Source organism: Ascaphus truei, chromosome 19, assembly GCF_040206685.1.
Source record: "Ascaphus truei isolate aAscTru1 chromosome 19, aAscTru1.hap1, whole genome shotgun sequence".
NCBI classification, from domain to species: Eukaryota; Metazoa; Chordata; class Amphibia; order Anura; family Ascaphidae; genus Ascaphus; species Ascaphus truei.
In genome coordinates this window covers 30,356,059-30,372,809 of record NC_134501.1, presented here as the reverse complement: position 1 = coordinate 30,372,809, position 16,751 = coordinate 30,356,059, and the positions used below count along the sequence as shown (strand labels likewise).

General features: G+C 38.3%; 7 non-coding genes across 7 annotated transcripts; 5 read left to right on the top strand and 2 right to left on the bottom strand.

Annotated features, from left to right (window-relative positions):
* The first annotated feature begins 1,348 nt into the window (after positions 1-1,348).
* On the top strand, positions 1,349-1,420 carry TRNAC-GCA (transfer RNA cysteine (anticodon GCA)). Its single transcript has one exon. It is a non-coding gene; the product is annotated as a tRNA-Cys (tRNA).
* Positions 1,421-3,633: 2,213 nt separating this feature from the next.
* TRNAC-GCA (transfer RNA cysteine (anticodon GCA)) lies at positions 3,634-3,705 on the top strand. Its single transcript has one exon. It is a non-coding gene; the product is annotated as a tRNA-Cys (tRNA).
* A 1,558-nt stretch (positions 3,706-5,263) lies between these two features.
* Positions 5,264-5,335, bottom strand: TRNAC-GCA (transfer RNA cysteine (anticodon GCA)). The gene has a single exon. It is a non-coding gene; the product is annotated as a tRNA-Cys (tRNA).
* Positions 5,336-8,626: 3,291 nt separating this feature from the next.
* Positions 8,627-8,698, bottom strand: TRNAC-GCA (transfer RNA cysteine (anticodon GCA)). Its single transcript has one exon. It is a non-coding gene; the product is annotated as a tRNA-Cys (tRNA).
* Positions 8,699-12,405: 3,707 nt separating this feature from the next.
* On the top strand, positions 12,406-12,477 carry TRNAC-GCA (transfer RNA cysteine (anticodon GCA)). Its single transcript has one exon. It is a non-coding gene; the product is annotated as a tRNA-Cys (tRNA).
* Positions 12,478-15,769: 3,292 nt separating this feature from the next.
* On the top strand, positions 15,770-15,841 carry TRNAC-GCA (transfer RNA cysteine (anticodon GCA)). The gene has a single exon. It is a non-coding gene; the product is annotated as a tRNA-Cys (tRNA).
* A 689-nt stretch (positions 15,842-16,530) lies between these two features.
* On the top strand, positions 16,531-16,602 carry TRNAC-GCA (transfer RNA cysteine (anticodon GCA)). The gene has a single exon. It is a non-coding gene; the product is annotated as a tRNA-Cys (tRNA).
* The last annotated feature ends 149 nt before the right edge of the window (positions 16,603-16,751 follow it).

Below are 16,751 nucleotides of genomic sequence, written 5' to 3'. Positions count from 1 at the left end.
GGTTTCTGGGACATACCTTATTCTCAGGTTCTGCCTCCGGTCGCGATTTTCCTGATTTTCGGCACTTTCCTTTAATCCCCTTATTTCCCAGTGTAATCGGTTGATTTCTTCCTCTGCAGAGGATTGGGCCTGCTCTAAGGCTTCTGCCTTATGATTCAGGGTGTCCGTTTTAGCAGCCAGGAGGTTCATATCACTCCTTAAAGTGTTGACCGCTTTGGTCTGATCATCCTGGATTTCTTTCCTCATTCTCGAGAAGAGGTTCTCCAAGTACTCTTTATTAATGTCAATGTTTGCCATTTCTTGCTGCTGTGTTCCGCTCGGGCCTTCCCGCGTGCGAGTCAGGCCGCCATCTTGCGAGTCCTCGCAGCTCCCTGCGGGTCGCTGGTTTGGGATAAAATAGCTCGCGACGGTTTGCTGGGCTGATTTTTTGCCCTTGCCGCTCATGCTATGTATGTTCCCCTGCCTGCTTATGTTGTTCTCGGGTGTGTAGGCATGCGATTTGGGGTTATTTGGTTCGGTTATTCAGTGGAGGGCTCCGCAGTTCTCCTCTCAAGCCTACATTCGAGGTGACGTCACCGGAAGTCTCGACACTCTCTTTTAATAGTGTTGCAATCTATGTTTCTGAAAAATTATTTCTATTTTTAATATCAATTTCTTCAGAGAGCAAAGCGAATTTCCCTCAGCTAACACACATACAACCTTCCATGCTTTACAGTTTTCTACCGTACAAGCAAACTCTACAAACAGCAACCCCAATATTTCACAATTGAGAGAGGTTGACACATCTCAGCGTGTTATCGCTCTTCCATTGTATGTGTGTAGTGACAATTGTAGTCGTAGATGTGGGGGATTCTAAATTTGAAGTAGTTAGAAAATATTTCTCCATTCAAACATGAGAGTTGCAGTGGAAATGTCAAATGTTCAGAAGTCCTTGAAACACATCCTGTGCTGACTTTTGTGCATTCTATGAAAGCTGGATTCTCAGACTTGGGGAAATCAGACACTAGAATTTTTCAATATTGAAGAGTGTCTTACACACAGTAGGTTAATGGAAAGAGCGACAACTACTAAAATGCAAGTACCTTATTGCTTACTTTACATTTGGTTGGTTAAGGTTTTCACACAGATAACACGACATAAGATAGTTATTCTTGATTTCCACACATTTGTTCGGGAGATAATGACGTTTTATGTCATCCTCTTCTTTGGAGGCCCTGTCTACTCCATTTGTCCCATGGACAAATAGTTGACCGCAACTACTAAAATGCAAGTACCTTATTGCTTACTTTACATTTGGTTGATAAAGGGTTTTCACATGGACAAATAGTTCAGACAGCAAATTCTGGCAGGGGTTATAGCTCAGTGGTAGAGCATTTGACTGCAGATCAAGAGGTCTCTGGTTCAAATCCAGATGCCCCCTTTCATGTACATGACTCTCTCTTTTAATAGTGTTGCAATCTATGTTTCTGGAAAAAAAATTCTATTTTTAATATCAATTTCTTCAGAGAGCAAAACGAATTTCCCTCAGCTAACACACATACAACCTTCCATGCTTACAGTTTTCTACCGTAAATGCGAACTCTACAAACAGCAACCCCAATATTTCCCAATCGAGAGATGTTGACAAATCTCAGCGTGTTATCGCTCCTCCATTGTATGTGTGTAGTGAATATTGAAGTCGTAAATGTGGGGGATTCTAAATTTGAAGTAGTTAGAAAATATTTCTCCATTCAAACATGAGAGTTGCAGTGGAAATGTCAAATGTTCAGAAGTCCTTGAAACACATCCTGTGCTGACTTTTGTGCATTCTATGAAAGCTGGATTCTCAGACTTGGAGAAATCAGACACTAAAATTTTTCAATATTGAAGAGTGTCTTACACACAGTAGGTTAATGGAAAGAGCGACAACTACTAAAATGCAAGTACCTTATTGCTTACTTTACATTTGGTTGGTTAAGGTTTTCACACAGATAACACGACATAAGATAGTTATTCTTGATTTCCACACATTTGTTCGGGAGATAATGACGTTTTATGTCATCCTCTTCTTTGGAGGCCCTGTCTACTCCATTTGTCCCATGGACAAATAGTTGACCGCAAATTCTGGCAGGGGGTATAGCTCAGTGGTAGAGCATTTGACTGCTGATCAAGAGGTCTCTGGTTCAAATCCAGATGCCCCCTTTCATGTACATGATATTCTCTTTTAATAGGGTTGCAATCGATGTTTCTGAAAAATTATTTCAATTTTTAATATCAATTTCTTCAGAGAGCAAAACGAATTTCCCTCAGCTAACACACATACAACCTTCCATGCTTACAGTTTTCTACCGTAAATGCGAACTCTACAAACAGCAACCCCAATATTTCCCAATCGAGAGAGGTTGACACATCTCAGCGTGTTATCGCTCCTCCATTGTATGTGTGTAGTGAATATTGAAGTCGTAAATGTGGGGGATTCTAAATTTGAAGTAGTTAGAAAATATTTCTCCATTCAAACATGAGAGTTGCAGTGGAAATGTCAAATGTTCAGAAGTCCTTGAAACACATCCTGTGCTGACTTTTGTGCATTCTATGAAAGCTGGATTCTCAGACTTGGAGAAATCAGACACTAGAATTTTTCAATATTGAAGAGTGTCTTACACACAGTAGGTTAATGGAAAGAGCGACAACTACTAAAATGCAAGTACCTTATTGCTTACTTTACATTTGGTTGGTTAAGATTTTCACACAGATAACACGACATAAGATAGTTATTCTTGATTTCCACACATTTGTTCAGGAGATAATGACGTTTTATGTCATCCTCTACTTTGGAGGCCCTGTCTACTCCATTTGTCCCATGGACAAATAGTTGACTGCAAATTCTGGCAGGGGGTATAGCTCAGTGGTAGAGCATTTGACTGCTGATCAAGAGGTCTCTGGTTCAAATCCAGATGCCCCCTTTCATGTATATGATATTCTCTTTTAATAGGGTTGCAATCGATGTTTCTGAAAAATTATTTCAATTTTTAATATCAATTTCTTCAGAGAGCAAAACGAATTTCCCTCAGCTAACACACATACAACCTTCCATGCTTACAGTTTTCTACCGTAAATGCGAACTCTACAAACAGCAACCCCAATATTTCCCAATCGAGAGAGGTTGACACATCTCAGCGTGTTATCGCTCCTCCATTGTATGTGTGTAGTGAATATTGAAGTCGTAAATGTGGGGGATTCTAAATTTGAAGTAGTTAGAAAATATTTCTCCATTCAAACATGAGAGTTGCAGTGGAAATGTCAAATGTTCAGAAGTCCTTGAAACACATCCTGTGCTGACTTTTGTGCATTCTATGAAAGCTGGATTCTCAGACTTGGAGAAATCAGACACTAGAATTTTTCAATATTGAAGAGTGTCTTACACACAGTAGGTTAATGGAAAGAGCGACAACTACTAAAATGCAAGTACCTTATTGCTTACTTTACATTTGGTTGGTTAAGATTTTCACACAGATAACACGACATAAGATAGTTATTCTTGATTTCCACACATTTGTTCAGGAGATAATGACGTTTTATGTCATCCTCTTCTTTGGAGGCCCTGTCTACTCCATTTGTCCCATGGACAAACAGTTCAGATGGCAAATTCTGGCAGGGGGTATAGCTCAGTGGTAGAGCATTTGACTGCAGATCAAGAGGTCTCTGGTTCAAATCCAGATGCCCCCTTTCATGTACATGACTCTCTCTTTTAATAGTGTTGCAATCTATGTTTCTGGAAAAAAAATTCTATTTTTAATATCAATTTCTTCAGAGAGCAAAACGAATTTCCCTCAGCTAACACACATACAACCTTCCATGCTTACAGTTTTCTACCGTAAATGCGAACTCTACAAACAGCAACCCCAATATTTCCAATCGAGAGAGGTTGACACATCTCAGCGTGTTATCGCTCCTCCATTGTATGTGTGTAGTGAATATTGAAGTAAGTAAATGTGGGGGATTCTAAATTTGAAGTAGTTAGAAAATATTTCTCCATTCAAACATGAGAGTTGCAGTGGAAATGTCAAATGTTCAGAAGTCCTTGAAACACATCCTGTGCTGACTTTTGTGCATTCTATGAAAGCTGGATTCTCAGACTTGGAGAAATCAGACACTAGAATTTTTCAATATTGAAGAGCGTCTTACACACAGTAGGTTAATGGAAAGAGAGACAACTACTAAAATGCAAGTACCTTATTGCTTACTTTACATTTGGTTGGTAAAGGTTTTTCACACCGACAACACGACATAAGATAGTTATTCTTGATTTCCACACATTTGTTCAGGAGATAATGACGTTTTATGTCATCCTCTTCTTGGAACACACATACAACAGCTAACACACATACAACCTACCATGCTTACAGTTTTCTACCATAAATGCGAACTCTACAAACAGCAACCCCAATATTTCCCAATCGAGAGAGGTTGACACATCTCAGCGTGTTATCGCTCCTCCATTGTATGTGTGTAGTGACAATTGAAGTCGTAAATGTGGAGGATTCTAAATTTGAAGTCGTTAGAAAATATTTCTCCATTCAAACATGAGAGTTGCAGTGGAAATGTCAAATGTTCAGAAGTCCTTGAAACACATCCTGTGCTGACTTTTGTGCATTCTATGAAAGCTGGATTCTCAGACTTGGGGAAATCAGACACTAGAATTTTTCAATATTGAAGAGTGTCTTACACACAGTAGGTTAATGGAAAGAGCGACAACTACTAAAATGCAAGTACCTTATTGCTTACTTTACATTTGGTTGGTTAAGGTTTTCACACAGATAACACGACATAAGATAGTTATTCTTGATTTCCACACATTTGTTTGGGAGATAATGACGTTTTATGTCATCCTCTTCTTTGGAGGCCCTGTCTACTCCATTTGTCCCATGGACAAATAGTTGACCACAAATTCTGGCAAGGGGTATAGCTCAGTGGTAGAGCATTTGACTGCTGATCAAGAGGTCTCTGGTTCAGATGCCCCCTTTCATGTATATGATATTCTCTTTTAATAGGGTTGCAATCGATGTTTCTGAAAAATTATTTCAATTTCTTCAGAGAGCAAAACGAATTTCCCTCAGCTAACACACATACAACCTTCCATGCTTACAGTTTTCTACCGTAAATGTATGTGTGTTAGCTGAGGGAAATTCATTTTGCTCTCTGAAGAAATTGATATTAAAAATTGAAATAAATTTTCAGAAACATAGATTGCAATCCTATTAAAAGAGAATATCATATACATGAAAGGGGGCATCTGGATTTGAACCAGAGACCTCTTGATCTGCAGTCAAATGCTCTACCACTGAGCTATACCCCCTGCCAGAATTTGCTGTCAACTATTTGTCCATGGGACAAATGGAGTAGACAGGGCCTCCAAAGAAGAGGATGACATAAAACGTCATTATCTCCCGAACAAATGTGTGGAAATCAAGAATAACTATCTTATGTCGTGTTATCTGTGTGAAAACCTTAACCAACCAAATGTAAAGTAAGCAATAAGGTACTTGCATTTTAGTAGTTGTCGCTCTTTCCATTAACCTACTGTGTGTAAGACACTCTTCAATATTGAAAAATTTTAGTGTCTGATTTCTCCAAGTCTGAGAATCCAGCTTTCATAGAATGCACAAAAGTCAGCACAGGATGTGTTTCAAGGACTTCTGAACATTTGACATTTCCACTGCAACTCTCATGTTTGAATGGAGAAATATTTTCTAACTACTTCAAATTTAGAATCCCCCACATTTACGACTTCAATATTCACTACACACATACAATGGAGGAGCGATAACACGCTGAGATTTGTCAACATCTCTCGATTGGGAAATATTGGGGTTGCTGTTTGTAGAGTTCGCATTTACGGTAGAAAACTGTAAGCATGGAAGGTTGTATGTGTGTTAGCTGAGGGAAATTCGTTTTGCTCTCTGAAGAAATTGATATTAAAAATTGAAATAATTTTCAGAAACATCGATTGCAACCCTATTAAAAGAGAATATCATATACATGAAAGGGGGCAGCTGGATTTGAACCAGAGACCTCTTGATCAGCAGTCAAATGCTCTACCACTCAGCTATACCCCCTGCCAGAATTTGTGGTCAACTATTTGTCCATGGGACAAATGGAGTAGACAGGGCCTCCAAAGAAGAGGATGACATAAAACGTCATTATCTCCCGAACAAATGTGTGGAAATCAAGAATAACTATCTTATGTTGTGTTATCTGTGTGAAAACCTTAACCAACCAAATGTAAAGTAAGCAATAAGGTACTTGCATTTTAGTAGTTTCACTCTTTCCATTAACCTACTGTGTGTAAGACACTCTTCAATATTGAAAAATTCTAGTGTCTGATTTCCCCAAGTCTGAGAATCCAGCTTTCATAGAATGCTCAAAAGTCAGCACAGGATGTGTTTCAAGGACTTCTGAACATTTGACATTTCCACTGCAACTCTCATGTTTGAATGGAGAAATATTTTCTAACGACTTCAAATTTAGAATCCTCCACATTTACGACTTCAATTGTCACTACACACATACAATGGAGGAGCGATAACACGCTGAGATGTGTCAACCTCTCTCGATTGGGAAATATTGGGGTTGCTGTTTGTAGAGTTCGCATTTATGGTAGAAAACTGTAAGCATGGTAGGTTGTATGTGTGTTAGCTGTTGTATGTGTGTTCCAAGAAGAGGATGACATAAAACGTCATTATCTCCTGAACAAATGTGTGGAAATCAAGAATAACTATCTTATGTCGTGTTGTCGGTGTGAAAAACCTTTACCAACCAAATGTAAAGTAAGCAATAAGGTACTTGCATTTTAGTAGTTGTCGCTCTTTCCATTAACCTACTGTGTGTAAGACACTCTTCAATATTGAAAAATTTTAGTGTCTGATTTCTCCAAGTCTGAGAATCCAGCTTTCATAGAATGCACAAAAGTCAGCACAGGATGTGTTTCAAGGACTTCTGAACATTTGACATTTCCACTGCAACTCTCATGTTTGAATGGAGAAATATTTTCTAACTACTTCAAATTTAGAATCCCCCACATTTACGACTTCAATATTCACTACACACATACAATGGAGGAGCGATAACACGCTGAGATTTGTCAACATCTCTCGATTGGGAAATATTGGGGTTGCTGTTTGTAGAGTTCGCATTTACGGTAGAAAACTGTAAGCATGGAAGGTTGTATGTGTGTTAGCTGAGGGAAATTCGTTTTGCTCTCTGAAGAAATTGATATTAAAAATTGAAATAATTTTTCAGAAACATCGATTGCAACCCTATTAAAAGAGAATATCATATACATGTATGGGGGCATCTGGATTTGAACCAGAGACCTCTTGATCAGCAGTCAAATGCTCTACCACTCAGCTATACCCCCTGCCAGAATTTGTGGTCAACTATTTGTCCATGGGACAAATGGAGTAGACAGGGCCTCCAAAGAAGAGGATGACATAAAACGTCATTATCTCCCGAACAAATGTGTGGAAATCAAGAATAACTATCTTATGTCGTGTTATCTGTGTGAAAACCTTAACCAACCAAATGTAAAGTAAGCAATAAGGTACTTGCATTTTAGTAGTTTCACTCTTTCCATTAACCTACTGTGTGTAAGACACTCTTCAATATTGAAAAATTCTAGTGTCTGATTTCCCCAAGTCTGAGAATCCAGCTTTCATAGAATGCTCAAAAGTCAGCACAGGATGTGTTTCAAGGACTTCTGAACATTTGACATTTCCACTGCAACTCTCATGTTTGAATGGAGAAATATTTTCTAACGACTTCAAATTTAGAATCCTCCACATTTACGACTTCAATTGTCACTACACACATACAATGGAGGAGCGATAACACGCTGAGATGTGTCAACCTCTCTCGATTGGGAAATATTGGGGTTGCTGTTTGTAGAGTTCGCATTTATGGTAGAAAACTGTAAGCATGGTAGGTTGTATGTGTGTTAGCTGTTGTATGTGTGTTCCAAGAAGTGGATGACATAAAACGTCATTATCTCCTGAACAAATGTGTGGAAATCAAGAATAACTATCTTATGTCGTGTTGTCGGTGTGAAAAACCTTTACCAACCAAATGTAAAGTAAGCAATAAGGTACTTGCATTTTAGTAGTTGTCTCTCTTTCCATTAACCTACTGTGTGTAAGACGCTCTTCAATATTGAAAAATTCTAGTGTCTGATTTCTCCAAGTCTGAGAATCCAGCTTTCATAGAATGCACAAAAGTCAGCACAGGATGTGTTTCAAGGACTTCTGAACATTTGACATTTCCACTGCAACTCTCATGTTTGAATGGAGAAATATTTTCTAACTACTTCAAATTTAGAATCCCCCACATTTACTTACTTCAATATTCACTACACACATACAATGGAGGAGCGATAACACGCTGAGATGTGTCAACCTCTCTCGATTGGGAAATATTGGGGTTGCTGTTTGTAGAGTTCGCATTTACGGTAGAAAACTGTAAGCATGGAAGGTTGTATGTGTGTTAGCTGAGGGAAATTCGTTTTGCTCTCTGAAGAAATTGATATTAAAAATAGAATTTTTTTTCCAGAAACATAGATTGCAACACTATTAAAAGAGAGAGTCATGTACATGAAAGGGGGCATCTGGATTTGAACCAGAGACCTCTTGATCTGCAGTCAAATGCTCTACCACTGAGCTATAACCCCTGCCAGAATTTGCTGTCTGAACTATTTGTCCATGTGAAAACCCTTTATCAACCAAATGTAAAGTAAGCAATAAGGTACTTGCATTTTAGTAGTTGCGGTCAACTATTTGTCCATGGGACAAATGGAGTAGACAGGGCCTCCAAAGAAGAGGATGACATAAAACGTCATTATCTCCCGAACAAATGTGTGGAAATCAAGAATAACTATCTTATGTCGTGTTATCTGTGTGAAAACCTTAACCAACCAAATGTAAAGTAAGCAATAAGGTACTTGCATTTTAGTAGTTGTCACTCTTTCCATTAACCTACTGTGTGTAAGACACTCTTCAATATTGAAAAATTCTAGTGTCTGATTTCCCCAAGTCTGAGAATCCAGCTTTCATAGAATGCACAAAAGTCAGCACAGGATGTGTTTCAAGGACTTCTGAACATTTGACATTTCCACTGCAACTCTCATGTTTGAATGGAGAAATATTTTCTAACTACTTCAAATTTAGAATCCCCCACATCTACGACTACAATTGTCACTTTAGTAGTTGTCTCTCTTTCCATTAACCTACTGTGTGTAAGACGCTCTTCAATATTGAAAAATTCTAGTGTCTGATTTCTCCAAGTCTGAGAATCCAGCTTTCATAGAATGCACAAAAGTCAGCACAGGATGTGTTTCAAGGACTTCTGAACATTTGAGGCCCTGTCTACTCCATTTGTCCCATGGACAAATAGTTGACCGCAAATTCTGGCAGGGGGTATAGCTCAGTGGTAGAGCATTTGACTGCTGATCAAGAGGTCTCTGGTTCAAATCCAGATGCCCCCTTTCATGTACATGATATTCTCTTTTAATAGGGTTGCAATCGATGTTTCTGAAAAATTATTTCAATTTTTAATATCAATTTCTTCAGAGAGCAAAACGAATTTCCCTCAGCTAACACACATACAACCTTCCATGCTTACAGTTTTCTACCGTAAATGCGAACTCTACAAACAGCAACCCCAATATTTCCCAATCGAGAGAGGTTGACACATCTCAGCGTGTTATCGCTCCTCCATTGTATGTGTGTAGTGAATATTGAAGTCGTAAATGTGGGGGATTCTAAATTTGAAGTAGTTAGAAAATATTTCTCCATTCAAACATGAGAGTTGCAGTGGAAATGTCAAATGTTCAGAAGTCCTTGAAACACATCCTGTGCTGACTTTTGTGCATTCTATGAAAGCTGGATTCTCAGACTTGGAGAAATCAGACACTAGAATTTTTCAATATTGAAGAGTGTCTTACACACAGTAGGTTAATGGAAAGAGCGACAACTACTAAAATGCAAGTACCTTATTGCTTACTTTACATTTGGTTGGTTAAGATTTTCACACAGATAACACGACATAAGATAGTTATTCTTGATTTCCACACATTTGTTCAGGAGATAATGACGTTTTATGTCATCCTCTACTTTGGAGGCCCTGTCTACTCCATTTGTCCCATGGACAAATAGTTGACTGCAAATTCTGGCAGGGGGTATAGCTCAGTGGTAGAGCATTTGACTGCTGATCAAGAGGTCTCTGGTTCAAATCCAGATGCCCCCTTTCATGTATATGATATTCTCTTTTAATAGGGTTGCAATCGATGTTTCTGAAAAATTATTTCAATTTTTAATATCAATTTCTTCAGAGAGCAAAACGAATTTCCCTCAGCTAACACACATACAACCTTCCATGCTTACAGTTTTCTACCGTAAATGCGAACTCTACAAACAGCAACCCCAATATTTCCCAATCGAGAGAGGTTGACACATCTCAGCGTGTTATCGCTCCTCCATTGTATGTGTGTAGTGAATATTGAAGTCGTAAATGTGGGGGATTCTAAATTTGAAGTAGTTAGAAAATATTTCTCCATTCAAACATGAGAGTTGCAGTGGAAATGTCAAATGTTCAGAAGTCCTTGAAACACATCCTGTGCTGACTTTTGTGCATTCTATGAAAGCTGGATTCTCAGACTTGGAGAAATCAGACACTAGAATTTTTCAATATTGAAGAGTGTCTTACACACAGTAGGTTAATGGAAAGAGCGACAACTACTAAAATGCAAGTACCTTATTGCTTACTTTACATTTGGTTGGTTAAGATTTTCACACAGATAACACGACATAAGATAGTTATTCTTGATTTCCACACATTTGTTCAGGAGATAATGACGTTTTATGTCATCCTCTTCTTTGGAGGCCCTGTCTACTCCATTTGTCCCATGGACAAACAGTTCAGATGGCAAATTCTGGTTGGTAAAGGTTTTTCACACCGACAACACGACATAAGATAGTTATTCTTGATTTCCACACATTTGTTCAGGAGATAATGACGTTTTATGTCATCCTCTTCTTGGAACACACATACAACAGCTAACACACATACAACCTACCATGCTTACAGTTTTCTACCATAAATGCGAACTCTACAAACAGCAACCCCAATATTTCCCAATCGAGAGAGGTTGACACATCTCAGCGTGTTATCGCTCCTCCATTGTATGTGTGTAGTGACAATTGAAGTCGTAAATGTGGAGGATTCTAAATTTGAAGTCGTTAGAAAATATTTCTCCATTCAAACATGAGAGTTGCAGTGGAAATGTCAAATGTTCAGAAGTCCTTGAAACACATCCTGTGCTGACTTTTGTGCATTCTATGAAAGCTGGATTCTCAGACTTGGGGAAATCAGACACTAGAATTTTTCAATATTGAAGAGTGTCTTACACACAGTAGGTTAATGGAAAGAGCGACAACTACTAAAATGCAAGTACCTTATTGCTTACTTTACATTTGGTTGGTTAAGGTTTTCACACAGATAACACGACATAAGATAGTTATTCTTGATTTCCACACATTTGTTTGGGAGATAATGACGTTTTATGTCATCCTCTTCTTTGGAGGCCCTGTCTACTCCATTTGTCCCATGGACAAATAGTTGACCACAAATTCTGGCAAGGGGTATAGCTCAGTGGTAGAGCATTTGACTGCTGATCAAGAGGTCTCTGGTTCAGATGCCCCCTTTCATGTATATGATATTCTCTTTTAATAGGGTTGCAATCGATGTTTCTGAAAAATTATTTCAATTTCTTCAGAGAGCAAAACGAATTTCCCTCAGCTAACACACATACAACCTTCCATGCTTACAGTTTTCTACCGTAAATGTGAACTCTACAAACAGCAACCCCAATATTCCCAATCGAGAGAGGTTGACACATCTCAGCGTGTTATCGCTCCTCCATTGTATGTGTGTAGTGAATATTGAAGTCGTAAATGTGGGGGATTCTAAATTTGAAGTAGTTAGAAAATATTTCTCCATTCAAACATGAGAGTTGCAGTGGAAATGTCAAATGTTCAGAAGTCCTTGAAACACATCCTGTGCTGACTTTTGTGCATTCTATGAAAGCTGGATTCTCAGACTTGGAGAAATCAGACACTAGAATTTTTCAATATTGAAGAGTGTCTTACACACAGTAGGTTAATGGAAAGAGCGACAACTACTAAAATGCAAGTACCTTATTGCTTATTTTACATTTGGTTGGTTAAGATTTTCACACAGATAACACGACATAAGATAGTTATTCTTGATTTCCACACATTTGTTCAGGAGATAATGATGTTTTATGTCATCCTCTTCTTTGGAGGCCCTTTCTACTCCATTTGTCCCATGGACAAATAGTTCAGACGGCAAATTCTGGCAGGGGGTATAGCTCAGTGGTAGAGCATTTGACTGCAGATCAAGAGGTCTCTGGTTCAAATCCAGATGCCCCCTTTCATGTACATGACTCTCTCTTTTAATAGTGTTGCAATCTATGTTTCTGGGAAAAAAATTCTATTTTTAATATCAATTTCTTCAGAGAGCAAAACGAATTTCCCTCAGCTAACACACATACAACCTTCCATGCTTACAGTTTTCTACCGTAAATGCGAACTCTACAAACAGCAACCCCAATATTTCCCAATCGAGAGAGGTTGACACATCTCAGCGTGTTATCGCTCCTCCATTGTATGTGTGTAGTGAATATTGAAGTAAGTAAATGTGGGGGATTCTAAATTTGAAGTAGTTAGAAAATATTTCTCCATTCAAACATGAGAGTTGCAGTGGAAATGTCAAATGTTCAGAAGTCCTTGAAACACATCCTGTGCTGACTTTTGTGCATTCTATGAAAGCTGGATTCTCAGACTTGGAGAAATCAGACACTAGAATTTTTCAATATTGAAGAGCGTCTTACACACAGTAGGTTAATGGAAAGAGAGACAACTACTAAAATGCAAGTACCTTATTGCTTACTTTACATTTGGTTGGTAAAGGTTTTTCACACCGACAACACGACATAAGATAGTTATTCTTGATTTCCACACATTTGTTCAGGAGATAATGACGTTTTATGTCATCCTCTTCTTGGAACACACATACAACAGCTAACACACATACAACCTACCATGCTTACAGTTTTCTACCATAAATGCGAACTCTACAAACAGCAACCCCAATATTTCCCAATCGAGAGAGGTTGACACATCTCAGCGTGTTATCGCTCCTCCATTGTATGTGTGTAGTGACAATTGAAGTCGTAAATGTGGAGGATTCTAAATTTGAAGTCGTTAGAAAATATTTCTCCATTCAAACATGAGAGTTGCAGTGGAAATGTCAAATGTTCAGAAGTCCTTGAAACACATCCTGTGCTGACTTTTGAGCATTCTATGAAAGCTGGATTCTCAGACTTGGGGAAATCAGACACTAGAATTTTTCAATATTGAAGAGTGTCTTACACACAGTAGGTTAATGGAAAGAGTGAAACTACTAAAATGCAAGTACCTTATTGCTTACTTTACATTTGGTTGGTTAAGGTTTTCACACAGATAACACGACATAAGATAGTTATTCTTGATTTCCACACATTTGTTCAGGAGATAATGACGTTTTATGTCATCCTCTTCTTTGGAGGCCCTGTCTACTCCATTTGTCCCATGGACAAATAGTTGACCACAAATTCTGGCAGGGGGTATAGCTGAGTGGTAGAGCATTTGACTGCTGATCAAGAGGTCTCTGGTTCAAATCCAGATGCCCCCTTTCATGTATATGATATTCTCTTTTAATAGGGTTGCAATCGATGTTTCTGAAAAATTATTTCAATTTTTAATATCAATTTCTTCAGAGAGCAAAACGAATTTCCCTCAGCTAACACACATACAACCTTCCATGCTTACAGTTTTCTACCGTAAATGCGAACTCTACAAACAGCAACCCCAATATTTCCCAATCGAGAGATGTTGACAAATCTCAGCGTGTTATCGCTCCTCCATTGTATGTGTGTAGTGAATATTGAAGTCGTAAATGTGGGGGATTCTAAATTTGAAGTAGTTAGAAAATATTTCTCCATTCAAACATGAGAGTTGCAGTGGAAATGTCAAATGTTCAGAAGTCCTTGAAACACATCCTGTGCTGACTTTTGTGCATTCTATGAAAGCTGGATTCTCAGACTTGGAGAAATCAGACACTAAAATTTTTCAATATTGAAGAGTGTCTTACACACAGTAGGTTAATGGAAAGAGCGACAACTACTAAAATGCAAGTACCTTATTGCTTACTTTACATTTGGTTGGTAAAGGTTTTTCACACCGACAACACGACATAAGATAGTTATTCTTGATTTCCACACATTTGTTCAGGAGATAATGACGTTTTATGTCATCATCTTCTTGGAACACACATACAACAGCTAACACACATACAACCTACCATGCTTACAGTTTTCTACCATAAATGCGAACTCTACAAACAGCAACCCCAATATTTCCCAATCGAGAGAGGTTGACACATCTCAGCGTGTTATCGCTCCTCCATTGTATGTGTGTAGTGACAATTGAAGTCGTAAATGTGGAGGATTCTAAATTTGAAGTCGTTAGAAAATATTTCTCCATTCAAACATGAGAGTTGCAGTGGAAATGTCAAATGTTCAGAAGTCCTTGAAACACATCCTGTGCTGACTTTTGAGCATTCTATGAAAGCTGGATTCTCAGACTTGGGGAAATCAGACACTAGAATTTTTCAATATTGAAGAGTGTCTTACACACAGTAGGTTAATGGAAAGAGTGAAACTACTAAAATGCAAGTACCTTATTGCTTACTTTACATTTGGTTGGTTAAGGTTTTCACACAGATAACACGACATAAGATAGTTATTCTTGATTTCCACACATTTGTTCGGGAGATAATGACGTTTTATGTCATCCTCTTCTTTGGAGGCCCTGTCTACTCCATTTGTCCCATGGACAAATAGTTGACCACAAATTCTGGCAGGGGGTATAGCTGAGTGGTAGAGCATTTGACTGCTGATCAAGAGGTCTCTGGTTCAAATCCAGCTGCCCCCTTTCATGTATATGATATTCTCTTTTAATAGGGTTGCAATCGATGTTTCTGAAAAATTATTTCAATTTTTAATATCAATTTCTTCAGAGAGCAAAACGAATTTCCCTCAGCTAACACACATACAACCTTCCATGCTTACAGTTTTCTACCGTAAATGCGAACTCTACAAACAGCAACCCCAATATTTCCCAATCGAGAGATGTTGACAAATCTCAGCGTGTTATCGCTCCTCCATTGTATGTGTGTAGTGAATATTGAAGTCGTAAATGTGGGGGATTCTAAATTTGAAGTAGTTAGAAAATATTTCTCCATTCAAACATGAGAGTTGCAGTGGAAATGTCAAATGTTCAGAAGTCCTTGAAACACATCCTGTGCTGACTTTTGTGCATTCTATGAAAGCTGGATTCTCAGACTTGGAGAAATCAGACACTAAAATTTTTCAATATTGAAGAGTGTCTTACACACAGTAGGTTAATGGAAAGAGCGACAACTACTAAAATGCAAGTACCTTATTGCTTACTTTACATTTGGTTGGTTAAGGTTTTCACACAGATAACACGACATAAGATAGTTATTCTTGATTTCCACACATTTGTTCGGGAGATAATGACGTTTTATGTCATCCTCTTCTTTGGAGGCCCTGTCTACTCCATTTGTCCCATGGACAAATAGTTGACAGCAAATTCTGGCAGGGGGTATAGCTCAGTGGTAGAGCATTTGACTGCAGATCAAGAGGTCTCTGGTTCAAATCCAGATGCCCCCTTTCATGTATATGATATTCTCTTTTAATAGGATTGCAATCTATGTTTCTGAAAATTTATTTCAATTTTTAATATCAATTTCTTCAGAGAGCAAAATGAATTTCCCTCAGCTAACACACATACAGCGTTCCATGCTTACAGTTTTCTACCGTAAATGCGAACTCTACAAACAGCAACCCCAATATTTTCCAATCGAGAGAGGTTGACACATCTCAGCGTGTTATCGCTCCTCCATTGTATGTGTGTAGTGGCAATTGAAGTCGTAAATGTGGGGGATTCAAAATTTGAAGTAGTTAGAAAATATTTCTCCATTCAAACACGAGAGTTGCAGTGGAAATGTCAAATGTTCAGAAGTCCTTCAAACACATCCTGTGCAGTCTTTTGTGCATTCTATGAAAGCTGGAATCTCAGACTTGGGGAAATCAGACACTAGAATTGTTCAATATTGAAGAGCGTCTTACACACAGTAGGTTAATGGAAAGCGCGACAACTACTAAAATGCAAGTACCTTATTGCTTACTTTACATTTGCTTGGTTAAGGTTTTCACACAGATAACATGACATAAGATACTTATTCTTGATTTCCACACATTTGTTCAGGAGATAATGACGTTTTATGTCATCCTCTTCTTTGGAGGCCCTGTCTACTCCATTTGTCCCATGGACAAATAGTTGACCGCAAATTCTGGCAGGGGGTATAGCTCAGTGGTAGAGCATTTGACTGCAGATCAAGAGGTCTCTGGTTCAAATCCAGATGCCCCCTTTCATGTATATGATATTCTCTTTTAATAGGGTTGCAATCTATGTTTCTGAAAAATTATTTCAATTTTTAATATCAATTTCTTCAGAGAGCAAAACGAATTTCCCTCAGCTAACACACATACAACCTTCCATGCTTACAGTTTTCTACCG